General features: G+C 41.5%; 1 protein-coding gene across 2 annotated transcripts in view; it reads left to right on the top strand.

Moving 5' to 3' along the window:
- Nucleotides 1–18632, top strand: part of LOC115093777 (3-hydroxyisobutyryl-CoA hydrolase, mitochondrial-like) — a 295490-nt gene that overhangs the window by 260399 nt on the left and 16459 nt on the right. The window lies entirely within an intron of this gene.

Below are 18632 nucleotides of genomic sequence, written 5' to 3'. Positions count from 1 at the left end.
CCCACCCCAGGGACTGACACTTTCTTTCTCCCACAGCAGATTCTGAGGCACATACATATGATCCATCTTACCCTTGCCCAACTTACCCATCTCCAGTTCCCTCTTCCAGCCTTCACCCCATATTGAGTGGACCAGCACTAAGAAAATGGCGGCTCCTCTGGCTACGTCTTCCTGCTGGGTTCAGAGCGTGAGCTGGGCCACATTAGGAGAGGATGATGCAACCTAAGGCACCACTAGTTTCCTCCTCCTCCTCCTCCTCCTCCTCTTCTTCTAGCCCAGTCAGCACACATGCTCATGCCTGTCCAGTCACCACCTTCCTGACCCAGCCCTTTGGTTTTTCACAATTTTGCGAGGGACCAGCTAATTTCACAGTAAGGGCTGGGTTTTGCCATTGAATCGAGGGAGACCAGAGGCCCTGATATTCAGTTCATCTGAAAACAGAGGTACCTACATATGTCTAGCAGTCTTATTGCTTACAAACAGTTAAGGCTTTACTATACATTTGTAGTGCAACAGTTTGTTGTGTGACGATTCTCATATTATTAATCTTTAAACGTTCAAACAAATTGCCATTTATGGAATGTTCCAGTTTTGTGGATTTTGTATTAATGCTATAACTTAAAGGAGTTTTTAAACTGTATTGGCTGATTTAAACAAGTTGACCATAACATGACTGAATGTCCATGTGAATGGATGAGACCAAGCAAATGTCTAAAACTTTGTTTCAGATACACCAACACCTTTGCAGGATGGGATTATAAAAAGGCAGATGTTTCTCATTAAAAAATATACTTGGTCTCATTTAAAACTCTTCAGAGTAGAACCTTTCGCTGTGTTCGTTTTCTTAGTATGTGTATGTAATTGTAATCTTGCTCTCAAACTGGGGAAAAAGAATTATTTAGGGAGCCTCAGCCTGAATCAGGAAGATATTCACCTGAGAGAATTTCTAGAGTATTGCATTTAGCTGAACAGTCATGCCGGAGATGTTTTTCTTCTGTAGCTCTGCCAATGATAGGAATATATGTTCAAGTGGAATCCACCATACTGTAGCTAAGGGAAGCCATGATTCTACCATTCGAGACTAACACACAGTGTAGGAAAAGAGCTGCTTCCAGTGCAGAGAACTTCTGCATTTCTCCTAGAGACAGGTGGTTATCACTGATAACGTATCAGGTTCTATACAACACTTTGTACACTTATCGGTCTTTGGCATATTTAACTTTGTTGCAACGTAACAAGTCCAGGGTAAATAGGCGATACCCAATTCATCCACTGCACACAATCCAGAATTACCCTGAATGACAGATAAAGATGCAAATGCTGTAATTTAACACAGTTACATTTAATGACTATTTAGTGACAGAGGCAAAGCTCTATTGCTCTCTGATGCAATAAAACATGAGCTAAGTTTTATCTCATATTTTCTTTACTCATGCAGTGAAAATTGAGTTAACTCCCAATGCAGTAAGCTACTGATATGCAAATGCACCGAGTGTAAATAAAAAAGGACACTAATCTAAGAATGTGTGGAAAAGACATGCTTAGGTCGCATAAAATACAATTTATGCACAGAAAACACATTTTCTGCACAGAAAACATTTTTTGCATACAAAATGTTTTCTGTGCATGAAATCAGATTTGTGTGGGTAAAAAAGAAATTTGCATACCAAGCATATTCTCTATGCATGAAACATGCTTTATGTGCAGAAAACTTGATTTGTGCACAAACTGTTTCGTGCACATAAAATCTGAGTGCAGGACCCCCCCCCAAACCATGACCTTCAGGTTCAGCCCCATAGGCAAATAGTCCAGCTCCGACCAGGCGTTCCATTTCCAGTGTTAAGAAACCATGAGTTTTACCGAATGATGATATATAGAACTAAAAAAAAAAAAAAAAGAGCTAATCCTACTTGCCTCTCTGCATAGTGATTCCCAAACCTCTCCTGGGAGACCCATTGTCAGCCAAGCTTTCAGGATATCCACAACTAATATGTATGAGAGATTTGCCTTCACTAGATGCACTGCATGCAAATCTCTCTTATTCATATTCATTGCAGATAACCTGGCTGCAAGTCCCCTGAAGACAAGTTTGGGGACCTCTGCAGTAGCTAATCCCTTTAACATGGGAAGAGGGATAAGTTATGTGCACCGTTTGACACTGGTATGTGCACACATTCGAGCCGATTCAGTAAAGTCCGCGGGAGAGCGGGTTCTCCCGGCGCGCGCACATGGTTTCTTAACATTTATTTATACTCGCCTGTGCGCGCGATTCAGTATTTAAATGAGGCCTGGTGGTAGAAACGGGCAAAAGGAGGCGCTAGGGACACTAGCGCGTCCCTAGCGCCTCCTTTTGGCCCGGAGCGGCGGCTGTCAGCGGGTTTGACAGCCGACACTCAATTTTGCCGGCGTCGGTTCTCGAGCCCGCTGACAGCCACAGGCTCGGAAACCAGACGCCGGCAAAATTGAGCATCCGGTTTTCGACCCGACAGCTGCCGGCCGACTTCAAATTTATTTTTTATTTTTTTTTACTTTTTTTACCCTTCAGGACCTCCGACTTAATATCGCACGTTTTCGGCCCCTTATTGAATAAGGGGTAAGGGAAAACGTGCGTCCAATGGCAGGTTAACAGTGCGCTCCATTGGAGCGCACTATCGGAGCGCACTGTACTGTATCGGCCCGATTGTTTGCATACAAAACGTCCTGCGTCAAGAGTAAAGTTAGGTACAGCATGTTGCTTTTTAAAGGGATAAACCACAATAACAATGGTATAGTGCTAGAGTTTCTGTGGATCCTTGTATAGAATTACTCAAAGAATGAAGCGTGAAGAAGTATTAGAATAAACATTTCCATCTTTATTCATGAGTGGTTGAAGGAGAGTTTCAGTCCCCCGTCACGGACCGTGTTTCGCCACATGGACTGCGTCGGGAGGGACAGAGGCCCAGGGAGTCAGCTTATAGTAAATATCCAATGCATAAGACAGAAGGAAATTCCAAATGCAGTCAGAGGCGTAGTCTTGCAATTGTGTGAAGCGCCCTGTGGAGGGGAATCCAGAGAAAGCTTACAAGCGTGAAGGCAAAAACAAAACAACAAATTTTTGCTGTGCCGAACTGATTCAAGCGTTCAAAGCCCAGAAGAGAGAGGAGAGCTTCAGAATCTTAATTTAACCGGACTGAAACCAGAATGTCCGTGGCTTTTTAAAGGGAACCATACTCTAGGTAACTCATTTTTGGGTTCAGCATCACACGAACTTTGGTATTTGTGTGGAAGATTAAGGCAAACAGAGCTGTGAATGATCATTTCTGAAAGCAGAACATTTTACCAGTGTTTTAATAATTTAAGGAATATTGGGAGCAATTTTCAATAGACCATCTGGTTGCAAAAATGTATTTCTGTAATTGTTTAAGAAATGTGTAGCCCACATATCTTCCATTCTAGGCAGATAATAAATACAAACATTCATAAATTAGATAAAACCCAAAACAACAACGTAAGGTGTTTACAATAGCAGGGTTTTAAGCTCAGCAAATACAGAAAGATCGTGAATAGGAACATAATTAAAGTCAACAAGGCTATGAGATGTCTGGGAGAGCCAGGGTTTAAAAGATGGGATTTGAATATGGCCAGAGAGAATGCATAACAAACCAACTCAGGAAGGCTGTTCCAGGCAAGTGCGAAGTCGGGTTTGGCACTACCAGTACTTAACTTCCCATAAGTCAGTGTTTCAACCTTTTCATGGCCAAGGCACTCCTGCATTAACAGAAATGTTGTGTAGCACATCAGCCTCCATGGAGCAAGGCAGTACAGACAGGGAGTGAACCCATATGGCCAAAAAAAAAAGAGCTGGGGAAGCAGTGAAAGCCCCACCAGCCTTTCTTGCAAATTTTAAAACAAAGGAGGAGAGGGGGCAAAGACACACGGTAACCTGTCACAATGGACAGGTACAGGGGAAGGGAGAAGTCAGAGAGGTGTGGGCAGCCAGCTTAGTTACCTCTGCTGCCACATAGCTGGGAAGGAGAGGCACACACGATGTCACGTGTTCTCCGAAAGGCATTCTTACAAGTTTACGAGTCGCTTTTGGCATGCCTTGTTGCTGTGAGGTGCTGAGAGCCAGAGCCCAGGTGCTGGGCTGGATCTGAGCCTCGGGCACTGGTGACTTTCCCCTGGCAGACCCGATCAAGTCTGAAGGCACAGCAGTTGAGAAACCCTGCCATAGATCTTTTCTCTTCAAATGAATTCCTGCAACAACAAACTTCTAGGTCCAGATACAGGGACCTCTTTAAAAAAAACCCCATAGATAGTATATATTCTATTAGCAAACGCTGTTTACATTTCAGGGTTTTCTTTTTGCCCAGGCTGAAACACTAGGTATGCTTTTGAGTTGCTAGCACCTGGTAGTTCTCCGTGTTTGTATGGCGCTCTGATTTTCCAGCGCTTGACAGGTGAGTACCCTCTCTTCACATGTTCTGCCAAACGTGGTCTGTGGCCTTCCTGAGCACGTTGCTGACTTCAGAGAACCAACTGTCAGGGGCCTGTGTCAGACTATCTCGGCTGCATACAAGGCCGACTAAAAGAAAAAAAAATTGCCGTCACTAAGCTAATAAGGAAAATGTAAATACTGTATCAAGCCAGATCTGTGGCATAGTTCCAAGATGTGCTTTTCATAGTTTAATTGGTTTTCAGTAACATGTACCCTTGACAGGCCATACTCCTTGGGTGTTTCCTGAGAGACTTGCTTACATTGGGAGTGCTAGTTAGGGACTATGACAAGAATGGGAAGAGACAATAACATTATTTTTCTTATTAAATCTGGGAGGAGGGGAGGTCTAACAGAGCACTGGACTATGATTTAGGAAAGGTCCTGAGATGTGAATTCAAGACTGCTTTTGCATTTTGTCTAACCTTCAGCAAATCATTTCATCTCCCGGCCCCATCTGGCACATGTTTGAAAAAAACAAAAACAAAGTGCAGGCAACAAATGAGAAAATAAATTGTATCTAGGAAGTGTCAAAACATGTTAGAAGGTCAAACAGAAGGCTAGAATTACAGTTCTGGTGTATGTGTATATAAAAGACATACAATATTGGGGGGAAATCCTTGTCATACTGACACAAAAGCTGGTTGCTCAGTAACATGCTGCCTTAAAAAAACTGTCTAGTACCTTTACTGATTCAGTAAACTGATTGTGTCAATGCCATTATGATACGAGTCTGGACAAGCCCTTGCTTTCTGAATAAAGCAAAAAATCATATTATGGAAAGTACTTCGGCAGCACATGACTGAAGAGAAAACAGAGATATACGTGTACCCTAGAAACGGACAAAACAAACTGAATTCGGTAATGATCTGATTCACTCCTTTTGGTCTGGTATACGTGTCCCACCCCCATTGAAAGATGTGCTAGAAATGTTGAATCAGCCCAGTTGTATCGGTCAGTTCAGCAGTTTTCCCCTTGTCAAAGCTTCACTTTCTCGTTCAAATGCAAACCTTTGTTCTGATTTGGGGATTCTGTAACGGAATAGATCTTGAAACTTAATAGAAAGATGTGGACAGCTAAATGGTAAGCATAGTGTTGCTGGTTAAGATGCAGCTTTCCAAACTCCTTCACTAAGAATTTGTCGCCCCTAAATGCTTCAGCTCATTTGCTTACAACTCTATACATGTACAGTGGATTTTCTTTGCAATGCTATAGGCAACAAAGGTAATATATATAATATTTCCCATTTGTATAGTGCTACTGAACTTGTGCTGTACAATGAGTGTTCAGCTATAACTTCATGCCCCAAAAAGCTTACAAGTCTGTGGGTATCTGACTGCTAAGCCATGTACCTCCCTTATTTGTGGATATTTATTTTTAACATTGCCCTAATGAGCTCTTGTACAAAAGGACCTTAAATCAGAGGCGTACAAAAAATTATGCACATCATCAATAAGTCATCCAAGGGTCAGCGCCAAAGATAGCCCATATATTTTCTTTTGGTGGTATGCAAAAAATGCTGCCAGCAAAATATCTCCAGGTAGTCAACCATGTCCTTGCATTGAAAAAGCAAGTGCAGCTGCTCAGTTCGCTATGAGCACAAACAGGCATTGATTGAATTGGGTTTCCCTGTGCAGAGCTGGTACACTGACATGCTCGCTATATTTGCTGGAAGGCACATCTGGCTCTATAAATGAGGGTAACTGCATTGTCTAATTTTCCGTTTGTACTCTGCCTCTGCAAAATGCAGATGATGCTGAAAGTCTTTTTTTTTTTTTTTTTTTTTAATAAATATTGTTCTGAGTAGTCTGTGTTAGTACAGATACTTGGAGACATGTGACAGTTCATTAGCGTACCTGGACTTGGCAGCCTTCCTGGAATTCTCAGAGGGGAATGTCTGCCCTGCAGATCTTGTTAGGTAAAGTTTATAACATGGTCAAGCCTTCTTCCCTAGCTAACATTTTCATTTTATGTGATAAAACCCTGGAGCAATGGACACATGAGATGTACTAAAAACAAGATGTATCTGATCCTGGAAACTTGTATCATCTGTGTCAGCTCTCAGCTGCTAGTGGGATTATCACTAGTGTATTACAGAGATGTGAAAAATTGTGTCTTCATCTGTCATGAGGAAGGAAATGCAAGAAGGTTTAACCGGTTTATTTAGGATGTTTTTCAGACAGGGCCTGATGCACTAAACATTTTTCCTATAGACAGAAAATGAGAGAGAGCAGTTTAGTGCAGTGTTTATTATAAGGCCCATGAGCCAGTGGTGGCTCTTACTAACCCCACACTCTTCCTCTCGATACACACACACTCTCCACCTTCTCCTGAGGCTTATTGCTGGCACTGCCTCTGGCACAGGCACTATGCTGCTCTCAGTGAATTTGAGCTGTACAGTGCCCAAACTTCAACCCTGTTCTTGCAGGCAGTGTGGACAGTGTAGAGGTTCAGGAACCTGGCAGCTCAAACTTACCGAGAGTCATGGGGTGCCAGAAGAAAAGAGAAAAGCTGTTGCCATCAGCTCTGGAAAAGGTTGGGGGTGGGGTAGTTAGAACTGGCTTGGATGAGATGATGGAGGACAGACTGATGGGAGAGGGAGAGTTTGTGAGTGGCTGGGATTGGATTGGGGAAGAGGTGCATTGGAAGTAGAGAAAGGTGTGGAGGAGAGGAGCTGAGGGAAAGGGTGTGAGGTAGATGAGCTGGGGAGGGGGAAGAGAGAGAGAGTGGGGCTGGAGATGGGCTGAGTAGGAGATAATGTGCAAAGGAGTTGGCAGGCTGGGAGGGAGAGAGCGACTATGGGGGGAGCAGATCTTTAGTTATTTGGGTTGCTCTGAGTGTTCCTAAGCAGCCAAACCAGGTGCATCATTGGAGGGGACCCACCCCTTGCCTAGGACAGCAGCCACTTTGGCAAAAAAAAAAAAAAATGCTCATTGTGAGAGCCAGGAATGTCACCAAAATGATCCCCGCTTGCAAAATAGTGAGGATCAGTAAATACACCAGGCTCAATGTGTTCTCAAATCAAGAGCAGGATACTGCTCTGTCGCTGTAGATGTACATTTTTTTTATTTGTTTATTTTGGTGAATATCTATGTTACTTCTGTCTTTGAATTTAATACCTACACTTAATGTGGGTCTGTAGAATTTCAAAAAAATCTTGTTTATCTGAAAAAAAATTATTTGGAAAGATAGTTAAACAAGATTTTTTGAAAATCTACAGACCCACATTGAGTGTAGGTATTAAATTCAAAGATAGAAGTAACTTAGATATTCACCAAAATAAACACACAAAAAAAGTTTACATCTACAGAGCAGTATCCTGCTCTTGATTTGATTATAATTAAGTGGATCGCTGTTTTTAGTGATGGTTATATAGAATTTGGTTTTTCATTGTGTTCTCAGCCAGAATATAATAGACTTCCACCTATTGATTGGAGCTAACATTTACATGCTTAGGCTGAGAACAGAGCAAAAATACATGACTAAGAATTTAATTTGTATCTATAATAAAGGAAAAGAGGCAAAATGATAAAATACAGATTAAAAAATATTTGTAGTGGCTTAAAACAATAACACTAAAAACAAATGGTTTCCAGTGCTGGCAAGTGGGATCGGTTATTGGTTATTAGAAACATGCCCCCCCCCCCCCCCACGGGCGGGCCACTAGATGTCCCCTAGCTCCTTGCCATCCAGCTAGAAGGGATACCACAGTTCAGCTCCTCCTCTAGAGGTTCCCTGAGTGGGTGAATCGATCTTATGAATAGAGGTTGCAATAAGAGAAGGTATGGCATTTGGGTTTAGACTTTGTAGCGTAAGGAGCTCTCTTAGAGTTTTGTTTCAGTGAGGCCTACCCCTCACTGAGTACATATTTTTTGGAGGTTAGTTCCTTTCCTGCCAGTCTGGATCTGCCTCTTCTTCGAGTAAGAGATTTTAAGATTTGCTAATGTTTTGAGAGAAGATCACTGGAATGAAAGGCCTGGTCAGTTCTCCGATCCGGACACCAGGACACTGAAGCCCTGGCAGAACCCTGCCCAGGAGAGAGACAAACCTGCAGGACAGTTTACTCTCCTTCAGGGAAGCGTTTTTGGCTATGAGAGTCTTATACTATTTTTGGCTTGGCAGGAAGTTTTTGTCCACCCCTTCTTGCCTGGAGATGGGCTGGAAAAACACAGTTCTGAACTTTACCATCAGACCCCTCTTTCAGAGAGGTCCAAGTACTACAAGGAAGAAGGTGAAGAAATCTGAAGACCCCTCAATAGGATCTTCATCCTCAGGGAGACAGTCCAAGCTGGGTAAAGAGTATAACAACTGTGGCCTCAGGTAGGATGGTTCTCATTTCTGTGGGGACCCCATGCAGAGTAGGACTTTCCCCCAAGTACTGGACTTATGCACCCAGAGCAGGAGTGGTAAAAATTTGCTAAGGAACCTGAGCCAGACACTTACACAGCAGGAAAAGAAGACAGCCAGCTGCAATCTCATTATTTAAAACTGGGCATTGATTTACTTTTTTGCCTAATCAGTAAAATATGATTTGAACCCCCAGTCCTGTGTTCAGTGAAATTGTTCCTGCAGCGCACTACAACACAGAATAACAGAGGGGATTACACACGAGGTTTTAAGGAACGCACAACACTGCCTGGGCCATAAGCATCAGCTTCCCCCCCCCCCCCCCCCCCAACAGAAAGGACTCACACCTTGGGGATACTAGAGGGGAGCAAAAATATCAGTGTAGACAGCCCCAGAACCTTAAATTACTTCTGTGTGCCCTTTAAAAAAATATGCCACATCAAAGAGAAGGGTTACAGAAAACACGTGTTTTGGGAAGAGGAACTGAGGTATCATTGGAAAGGCTCAACTAGGAAAATCAGAAGAAAAAATTGAAAAACAAATCTGAATATAGGAAGAAAGCAATTGTTGACATGTTTTTACATCTTTAAAGAAACAGTCGCCTCCATCTGTGATATTGATCACATTAAGACAGTGAAAACCCCCGGGATTTTGTTTACTTTTTCTCTTCATGACATTTAATTCATAGCTCTTGAATCAGCTTTGGAGAGAGAAGGCTTTGGAACCCAGAGCAAATAGTTATTTCTTGTACATTTATAAGCCACAGACACTTTACTATTCTAGCTTCCTTTAAATTTAAAGGTTTTGGAAAGCAGGTTCATCTACTGTGCTAGCTGTTTGGAACAATTTGAAAACTCTCTGCTTTTTCTAGGTGTGAGTTTGAAGTGTGGTTTGCTTTAGAAGTCGAGGTCCAGTGACTCGGCTGACATTAATGCCATGCCTGGCATACATTTTATTTATTTAAAAGTGTTTATATACCACTTTTACAAATATAATTTAATCATAACTGTTTACAATAATAATAAATCATAAAATAAAAAATAGAAGATTAAAAATTACAAAAAACCATAATAACAAATACAAAGTTAATAATAAAAACCAAAGTAAAAAAGCTTAATACATTAAAATATAATCAAATGCCATAAGAACTGCAAAGTATGTAACAACAAGGGAAGGCGGGGAAGGAATGGGAAGTAATGTGCAGAAGGAAATAGAGGCGGGTGGGGGGGGGAGAGGAAGGAGGAAGGGGGGAAGTCTTCAAAGTGGACGTGAAATTATGACTGTTCTGTAGTTGGAATTTTGTATGCTATTTGGAATAAGTGAGTTTTTAAATATTTCTTAAAGTGTGATGGATTGGATAATTGCCAAAGAAAATTTGGTAATGAGCTCAGAGAGAGGGGCCTGCAGCTGAAAAAGCTCTTTTTCTAGTATTGTCCAGTCTTGCTAAATGAATTGTTGGAATGTCCAGAAGGTTTTTTGTCATGGATCTTAGATGTCTGGTAGGTTTGTAAATACGTAGAATAGAACAGAGCCAGGTTGAGGAGGAGTTATATATGAGTGAATGAATAATGGTCAGGATTTTATAGTGAACTCTAAATTTTATTGGTAGCCAGTGAAGTGATTGGAGGATTGGAGTTATGTGACTTCTGAAGGAGACACCAGATAGGATACATGCTGCAGTATGCTGAACCAGTTGTAATGGATGAATAGTGGTGTCAGGCAAACCTAGGTAGAGAGCGTTACAGTAGTCCAGACCAGAAAACAGAAGAGATTGAAGAACAGTACGAAAGTCACAATGAAAAAGTAAAGGACAAAGGCGTTTTAGAAGATGCAATTTGTAAAAAGATAGTTTTGTGACTGCTGAAATATGTTGCTTCATTGATAAATTGGAATTGATTATTATTCCTAGGTTAGTTGCATAAATTAAAATTGGAATTGATACTCCATTCATAACAAAATGTGATGGGGGACCAATTGAAGAACTTGAAATGGATATGAGATGTACTGTTTCTGTTTTCTGATGGATTTAGTTTTAAACGCTTATGTGAAAGCCAGGTATTAAGTGTTTAGATATAGAGAGACTATAGATAGAGTAGAAGACCAGGAAGTATTGTATGGAACAAGGAACTGAATATCATCGGCGAATATTTTGAATTGAAGATTTAGTGAAGAGAGAATGCGACATAGTGGAAGCAGATAAATATTGAAGAGAATAGGAGATAGGGAGGAACCTTGTGAAACACCAGAGGGAATTATATACGGATTGGATGAATGATTATCTATATTAATTTGTTGTGTACGACCAGAGAGAAAGGAAGAAAACCATTATAAAACTGTATCAGAAATTCCTATGGATTCTAAACCGGAAATAAGAATCTGATGATCTATAGTATCGAATGCCTCGAAGATGTCTAGAAAAACTAAAATATAGTCTATGTTCGAATCAAACCCTCGGAGTAACATATCAAAAGAAGTGAGCAACAGAATTTCTGTAGAATGTCCTTTACGGAATCCATGTTGATCCGCATGAATAATAACGTGTTCCAATAAAAAAATCCGAAAGTTGATGTAACACCACTGATTTAAATGTACAACAGTAACAAGCAAAACTAATTAGGTCACATCATGGTCCCTTCCCAAGCATTCAAAGCAGACTTTGCAATGATCTATAAAAACATTGTTTTTCTGCGTTTGGGACAAAACCTGAAGTCACTTGTCTTTCCAGACATATCATGAAAAATCATTAATGTAGAATCAAAGCCAGAAGAAAATTGTCTCAATTAGACAATCCAAAGGACAAAAATTCAACCATATCATCTGCTGCTAGCAGCTATAGCCTAAATATGGTGGACTCACCAGCAGAGCTTGACAAAACACAAAGAAAACTAAAATTGCTCAGAGATGACTAGGGAAACTAGGAGGTCTGAGAAGTTTTTGAGGTACATTGCGTCCAAAGAAGCAGAAAAAACTGCTAAAAATAAATAAATGCTCTGAAGATGGACAGCAGGCCTGCTGTTATTTGCAGGCAGAAAAAGTGGAGGCATGCTGCGGTAACACAGGAACTACCACATGTCCAGAAGTGTTTTACCAACACTGAGGAACGCTCTGAAAAGTGCTTGATCGGTGCTGCGTGCAGTGACATCACTTATATGACTGGTGATTCCACTTGTCTTCAGAGATCAACTGGAATCTACTGGAAGACTACAATACCTGAATGTAATCTGCTTTGAAGTGCTTAAAAAGTGCAAAAAGTGGAATATAAAAAAAACAAACCAAAAGCCCCCAAAAATCTGGGCTTTGCCACTTTGATCCCCAAAGGTACACAGGATGTCATACAAAGTTAATGCGCTTTTATGTATACGTGAATTATCATCATCATCATCTTTATTTAGCTGACACTTTCCCATAACCTGTGCCCAGTGCAACTTACAGCATTACATAATAACAAATTTATTTAAAAAAAAAGAAATATATATTGAAAACCAACTCAACTTCAATAAAAATTCATAGGATAGTAACTTTAAAATGGCCGTGCTGCAACCATATACACGCATATGTGAGCACGAACACTGGAACTTTAAATCATCCACAGACGTCTGTGCATAGGTGTGCTGCTAATTTTAAGCAGTTACATGAGGAAAGTTATTTGTATATGTTTCCTTAGAACTTGTCAGCTTTTACACACACACACAGGTGAGCACATTTTAAAACATGCGTGCGTGAAGGAAATAACTAGTTTGATCACTTAGTCCACCAGTCTTCCCAGGCTATCCCTATGTCATCCAGACCCCTCTGGTTCTTCAGCCTGCACTCCTTCCAGTTTTCCCTGACCCCTCACCCAGTCAGTTTTTGGCTATAACAAGTTTTAAATACCTGATAAAAAGCAGAAGTAAATAGAAGCTCATGCACATAAATGTTGGTCCCATCCCGGAACACCACCTGACTTACCCCGAAACCAACCCCCTTTTGTTTTGTTTTTTACACATGTTCTGTTGCTCGTGCTCATGCATATATGCACAGAATTTGCTACTTTTAAAATATTTTTGCGCACTTGGCCCCTGTACTCGCATATATGGGCCTTTTTACGCAAGCAACTCTTAAAATTCACCTCAAAATTATCATAAAAATCCCAACACATCCCCATATACTAACAAAACTCTTATTTCCAAAAACAGGCCTCTCCTTAATTAAACCTCTGCAACATCTAAACCGTAGCCTAGAAAACCTTGAGTAAACAGTTTATCCTTAAATCTCCAAATAATTTCTAGATGGCATTGACAGTGGACTCAGCATTATACAAAGTAATTCCGAGTTACAAGTCTTACTAGTATAATGGGTGAAAGAAGTCCTAGCTGCAAGGAGCTTATAATATAAGTTGGAGGAAAGGAAGATAGACAAGAGAGATGAAAATAGAGGAAAATGCAGGAGTGATGCTATGGTAGATAACAGAGAAAGTAGGGGGTTTATGAAGCTTAGGGGAAACTTATCTGAAGAATAGAGGTAGTACTTAAAGGGAAAATACTGTCAGATTATTTTAAGATATAGGCACTTTGTTGGTCATCTGGAATCTGATTTTACTTTTTAGTCTTATATCTTAGGGAATAGGGGCTTATCAGATGGTTAAGTATGTCTGTGTCTGTGTGTGTTTCCATCTTTCAATTTCTAAATGGCTAGACCAAACTGACCCAAACTTGATGTGGAGGTAGTCCTGGGGGCGGGGGGATACATCTGACTTTTGTACCTTTCCAAGTTTGTGAGTGATTGGGGGGGATGCCAAACTCTCGATTTCTGGATAACAAATGGATGGGAGAAAATTTAACTCATAAAATCTCAAGAACCACTGTGTCAATTCTACTGAAACACGAGATCTGGAAAATGCGGCACTGTGGCACAGCACGAGCAGGCTTGCGCTTGCCAGAAGATAGAGTAGTCTGAACATAAGAAATTGCCATACTGGGTCAGACCAAGTGCCCATCAAGCCCAGCATCCTGTTTCCAACAGAGGCCAATCCAGATTACAAGTTATTGGCAAGTACCCAAACATTAAATAGATCCTATGCTACTGATGCCAGTAATAAGCAGTGGTTATTCCCTAAATCAACTCGATCAATTGCAGTTTACGGATTTCTCCAGAAATTTGCCTAAATCTTTTTTAAACCCAGCTAAGCTAACTGCCTTAATCACATCCTCTGACAATGAATTGCAGAGCTTAATTGTGGGTTTTCTCCACAAAAATACTTTATTGTTCAGACAACAAACAGAAAAGAAATCCTGCTTACCTTCAGCAGGGCTGGCAACAAAAGTTAAGCAGTTTTAACAAACTCCTACTTCTGTCTCCTCTGGCCTGGAGCCTCCCTGTTCCCTCTGGAGCCTATCATTCTCTCTCTCTCTAGGGAAAAGCCCTGCTCCTGAGATTCCCTGGCGTGTTGCCTTTTAAGGTGGACTAGGCTAAATGCCCGGTCTTGATCTTTTTGGGAGAGTCTGAGATACACTTGTTTACAGGCACAAGGACAAATTAAATTTTGATCTGTCCTTGGTTACCAGCTGTTTATATGCCAATACAATGATATTTTAGCAACTATTTGATTTTGCCGAATCAAATTTTGTATAAAGCTGGTAACTTGAGAGGACCATCTGGCTTTTGTACCGGGGCGGCTCTATAATGAGGCCACAAACTTTGCTGCCTCATTATAGAGTGCTTTTTGCACTTTTTGCTTCAGGCAGCAAACTTTGGAAGCAGCAAAAACTGTTCCCTCAAACTCCTCTAGCGGTTGCCTCACCCTGCCACCAAAACAAAACAAAGAACCAGCGCAGAATTCTGCCTCCCCTCTCCCCCTTCCCCCCCCCATACAGCTGGGGTCTCCTCCATGGTTGCCATTTTCTGCACAGAATTCTGCACAGAAAATGGCAACCATGGAGGAGACCCCTGCTCACGGCGAAGATCAAGGGCTTGGCGTGCCGAGCAGCAAAGATCAAGCCCCGGTGAGAGTGAGTGTGTGTAGAGGAGTATATGTGTGAGAGTGTGTGTGTGTGTGTGTAAGAGATTGCGAGCTTAGGGGTGTGAGAGAGAACCTGTGTGAAGGTGCTTGGGGGAGGTGAGGAGAGCATGTGTGAGGGTGCTTGAGTATGAGTGCCAGAGAGAAGGAGCCTATGGGAGAGGGGGAGGGGGGTGCCATCTCATCCCTCACCCTGGTGGCAGATTGCCTTGAGCCACCCCTGTTTTGTACTTTTCATAAGTCGCAAGCGATTATGGGGTGGTATACAAGGGAGCAAATATGGAAATTTCCCCATCAGAAATGCATGGGAATCAATTTCAGTACAACATATTTCAAAGCACTGGGCTGATTCTCAAGAAATTTAGCATCTGGGCATTGGGTACAGTGGTCTTTAATTGGGATGATTAGAATGTTGGTAGCTTCTTAGCAATTGTTTACCTGACAGCACAGCAGTTTCTGTCACTGTCGTTTCTATCATGTATCATTTCTTATGAAATTGCTCTCCCTTTCTTTCCCTGCGCTTCAGTCTGTAATTAGTGCCAGCTCATATCTGATTAGTAGTGACTGTGCACGGTTGAAGTTTGGCGCAATCTGACTGAAAATGAATAGAAGTATAAAGGGCTCTCTTGTTTTTCCAGGACGATCGACTGCTGTATATATTCCAGAATGTAGTTTAAAATCGGTTGCATTACATATCGAAAGCTTCAAATACATTTTGATAGATCAAGTTTTACATCCGCTGGTAATATTCCCCCCTGTCTTACTCAAAACTGGTGTGCCTCAGGATTCTTTATCAGCTATTCTCTTTAACTTCTATCTATCTCCCCCCTGCAAACTCTTGGCCAACCTGGATGTCGCTTATCGTGTCTACACTGACGACTTTCAGTTTTTTGTCACTGTGCCAACTCTTCTCCACTTTCTATAAAGGCAGACACTGCCTTTCTGTTATACAGAAGTGGCTTCCTGATAACAGGCTTGCTCTGAATATCAGCAAATCAGAAATCATTTTGAGATGCTTCCTCTCTAAAGATATTCCTAGTGTTTTGTTTTTTACTTTGAAGGACAGAAGATTCCAATTTCTGGTCAAATTTGGAATCTTAAGTGTTCTTTTTGATCAATCTTTATCTTTTCGTTCCCAGGTCAGGAATGCGATGAAAACACAATTTTTACAAATGACGACAGTTAAGTAAATTGAAGCCTTTGCTACCCGCCTCTGACTTCAGAGCTGCTGTACAATCATTGGTCCTGACTTACATTGACTATTCCAGTTCTGTTTATCTTGGGCTTCCAGCTGTTACCATTAAAGCCCTCCAAATGTTAAAGAAAATGCCACTGCAAGAAGTATTACTGGTACACAACTTAGAGAACACATTGCTTTTGTTCTCTTTGCATTACACTGGCTTGCAGTACCATTTTGTATCACCTTTAAAATACTTACATTAATACCAAAAGCCCTCGGCTCTGAAGCTCCTGAGGTAATTAGTACACTGCTCAAAATGTATAGGCCCTCACAAGGCTCTTGGGTCTGCAAGCCAAAGTTGTCACGTCTGAAACCCAGGGAACAAACCTTTCCATCACCAGGGCTTTACTGTGGAATTCTCTTCCTCAGACTTTAAGAAATGAAACATCTTTTTCCACTTTTAAGAAACACCTTGAAAGCCTTTTTATTTAAGCAGGCCTTTGAATGCTTCCCAGCACCTGTTTGCATTTACTACTGTTAAGGTTGTATTTTGAAGGTTGTCTTTGGGTTTATTTTGTTGTACTTTATATGTGTGTGTCTGTATATATGTAATTCTGTACACCTCATAGACCTTTGAATATTGCAGTATATAAATATGGAAATATTTCATACAAATTGAGCCAAGGCTATCTAGAGTGTCGCATGTTCTACTGGTAACATTTCTGATTTCCTAACATCTGTGCGGCAAAAGTGCTTTTGGAACTGTTCCCTGTTTTCCCCATGAATCACCATCTTAGTTTAGCTGTGTTTCCTGGGCAAAGTTTTTTTGGGGTAAAACAAAAGTGACATTTCAGCATCATGCTCAGTGCACTTACTGGAATTGTCCACGGATTGTGAGCCTTCGCTGTCACAATGACTCTGCACTGTTAAATGGCCACTGTCCTTGCCGAGAGCGGACAGACTCACTGTGAAACGCCATGCTTAGAAACAGATGTGCTTGTGTGCCGTCGCTAGCACTGGTAGTGCCTTCTGGTGAGCGCGGCAGGAGGAACTGCACTGTGATGTCACTGACAGGTGCGTCTGGGGCTACATCCTGGCACGGGTAGCAAGAAGGCAGGATGGCTCTGAGCATGCTGATGCTAAGGCTTAGAAATACAGTTTTAAAAAGAAGACCTCCCAGCAGGATGAAAAGTCCTCGTCTACTAAAGTAAAGGAGCAGCGTATGCAAAATCTGTACAGATGGTAGTTCACTTTTAAAACTGGAGAGCGAGGAGGCCCAATGTATGGTAACAAGGTCTAAATTCCAGAGGTAAGGGGAAAAAATGTCTCCTAGTGCATGCCTCCATCAGCAGTACCTGGGTAGCAACTCAATTTCCCACACAAGATATGGGGGCCTGGATAGACTTTCAGTGATGAATGCAAAGTCATTTTAGTTTCCTCTGGTGCACCAAATATGTGATATCTCCATCTTTTCAGGACAAGGGTACATGGGGTGCTGCCAGAAGAGAAAAAGTAAAATGTGAGTTCTGAGCAGTAATATAAATATTGCTAATTAGCATTGGAAATTTGTTAGGTTTTAGAATGTGTACTAAATGTGCCAGTGACCTCTGACAAAAATGGGAATGGAATCTGAGAGCTACATTTTTCCATCTGCTATTTAGTAATTGACTTCCCTATATGTAATCAGAATCAACATTTCTTGCATTTAGCAGTCATAAGGTCAAATGTGTATAGACATAGCAGTGCCACAGGGCTTGCAAATTGTTTGGACCCTAACATAAATGTGTGACTAATGATTGCCTTCTTTTTGTGAGCGATTGAATCTTTTTTTATAGATTGCATTGCAGCAATGCCTTAATGTGTACTGCTTTCAATGTATTCTGGAAAATAGAGTGCACATTTCTTTTGGTACAAGTATCATAAATAACCGAGCCGTTTTCATCATCCTTTACCCTTGTAAATGGCTACTTGCACGGGTAAAATTGCCCATCCTATGTGCAGGTAAAAGTGAACTTTTACTTACATTCTCATGGGGGCAAGTCTGGGTTGGGGGTAGGCCAGAGGAGGCCACAAAATGCCTAGTGTTTGCTGGAAAAAGTATCTGCAGTTAAAGCAAGTGCACATTTCTGTGGGTACTTTTACCTTGGGAAATTTTCAAAGAGAGAGAGCGTATATATGTGTATTGCCTCTTTGAAAATTCATGCAAATCCACAGGTAAAATTACCCATGGACTTTTCACCGGCCCACACAGTTTTGCAAATTACCCCCTTAGGGGTATAAAGATTGCAGCTATTTTGAGCAGCTGAAAAGTCACAGAATTCTTTGCATTTTTGCAAAAGGAGGTATAAAATGATCTCGATTGAATACTATGGTGCCATCTGTATGTGGACCCAATAGCTATGCCTGAGAGGGTCTGCGTCTGCTGCAGTTGGGGCAGGCCCTAGGCTAAGTGGTGCCCTTTGCGGGAGGGGGATCCCCCTGCGAAGATGCGGGATCTCTTGACTCTTTGCCACAATCAAAGAGCACCTTCTCCATCTAGATGGATCTCTTAACATAACGCTCAACCATAGTCAACTGAGCAGTAGGGTCCCATCGGACAGAGGTCCCTCCCCAGGTGGAGCAGTTGCTCTTTGAAA

Source organism: Rhinatrema bivittatum, chromosome 6, assembly GCF_901001135.1.
Source record: "Rhinatrema bivittatum chromosome 6, aRhiBiv1.1, whole genome shotgun sequence".
Classification (NCBI taxonomy): domain Eukaryota; kingdom Metazoa; phylum Chordata; class Amphibia; order Gymnophiona; family Rhinatrematidae; genus Rhinatrema; species Rhinatrema bivittatum.
The sequence above is the reverse complement of the archived record's forward strand: the minus strand, read 5'-3'. Positions and strand labels throughout refer to the sequence as shown.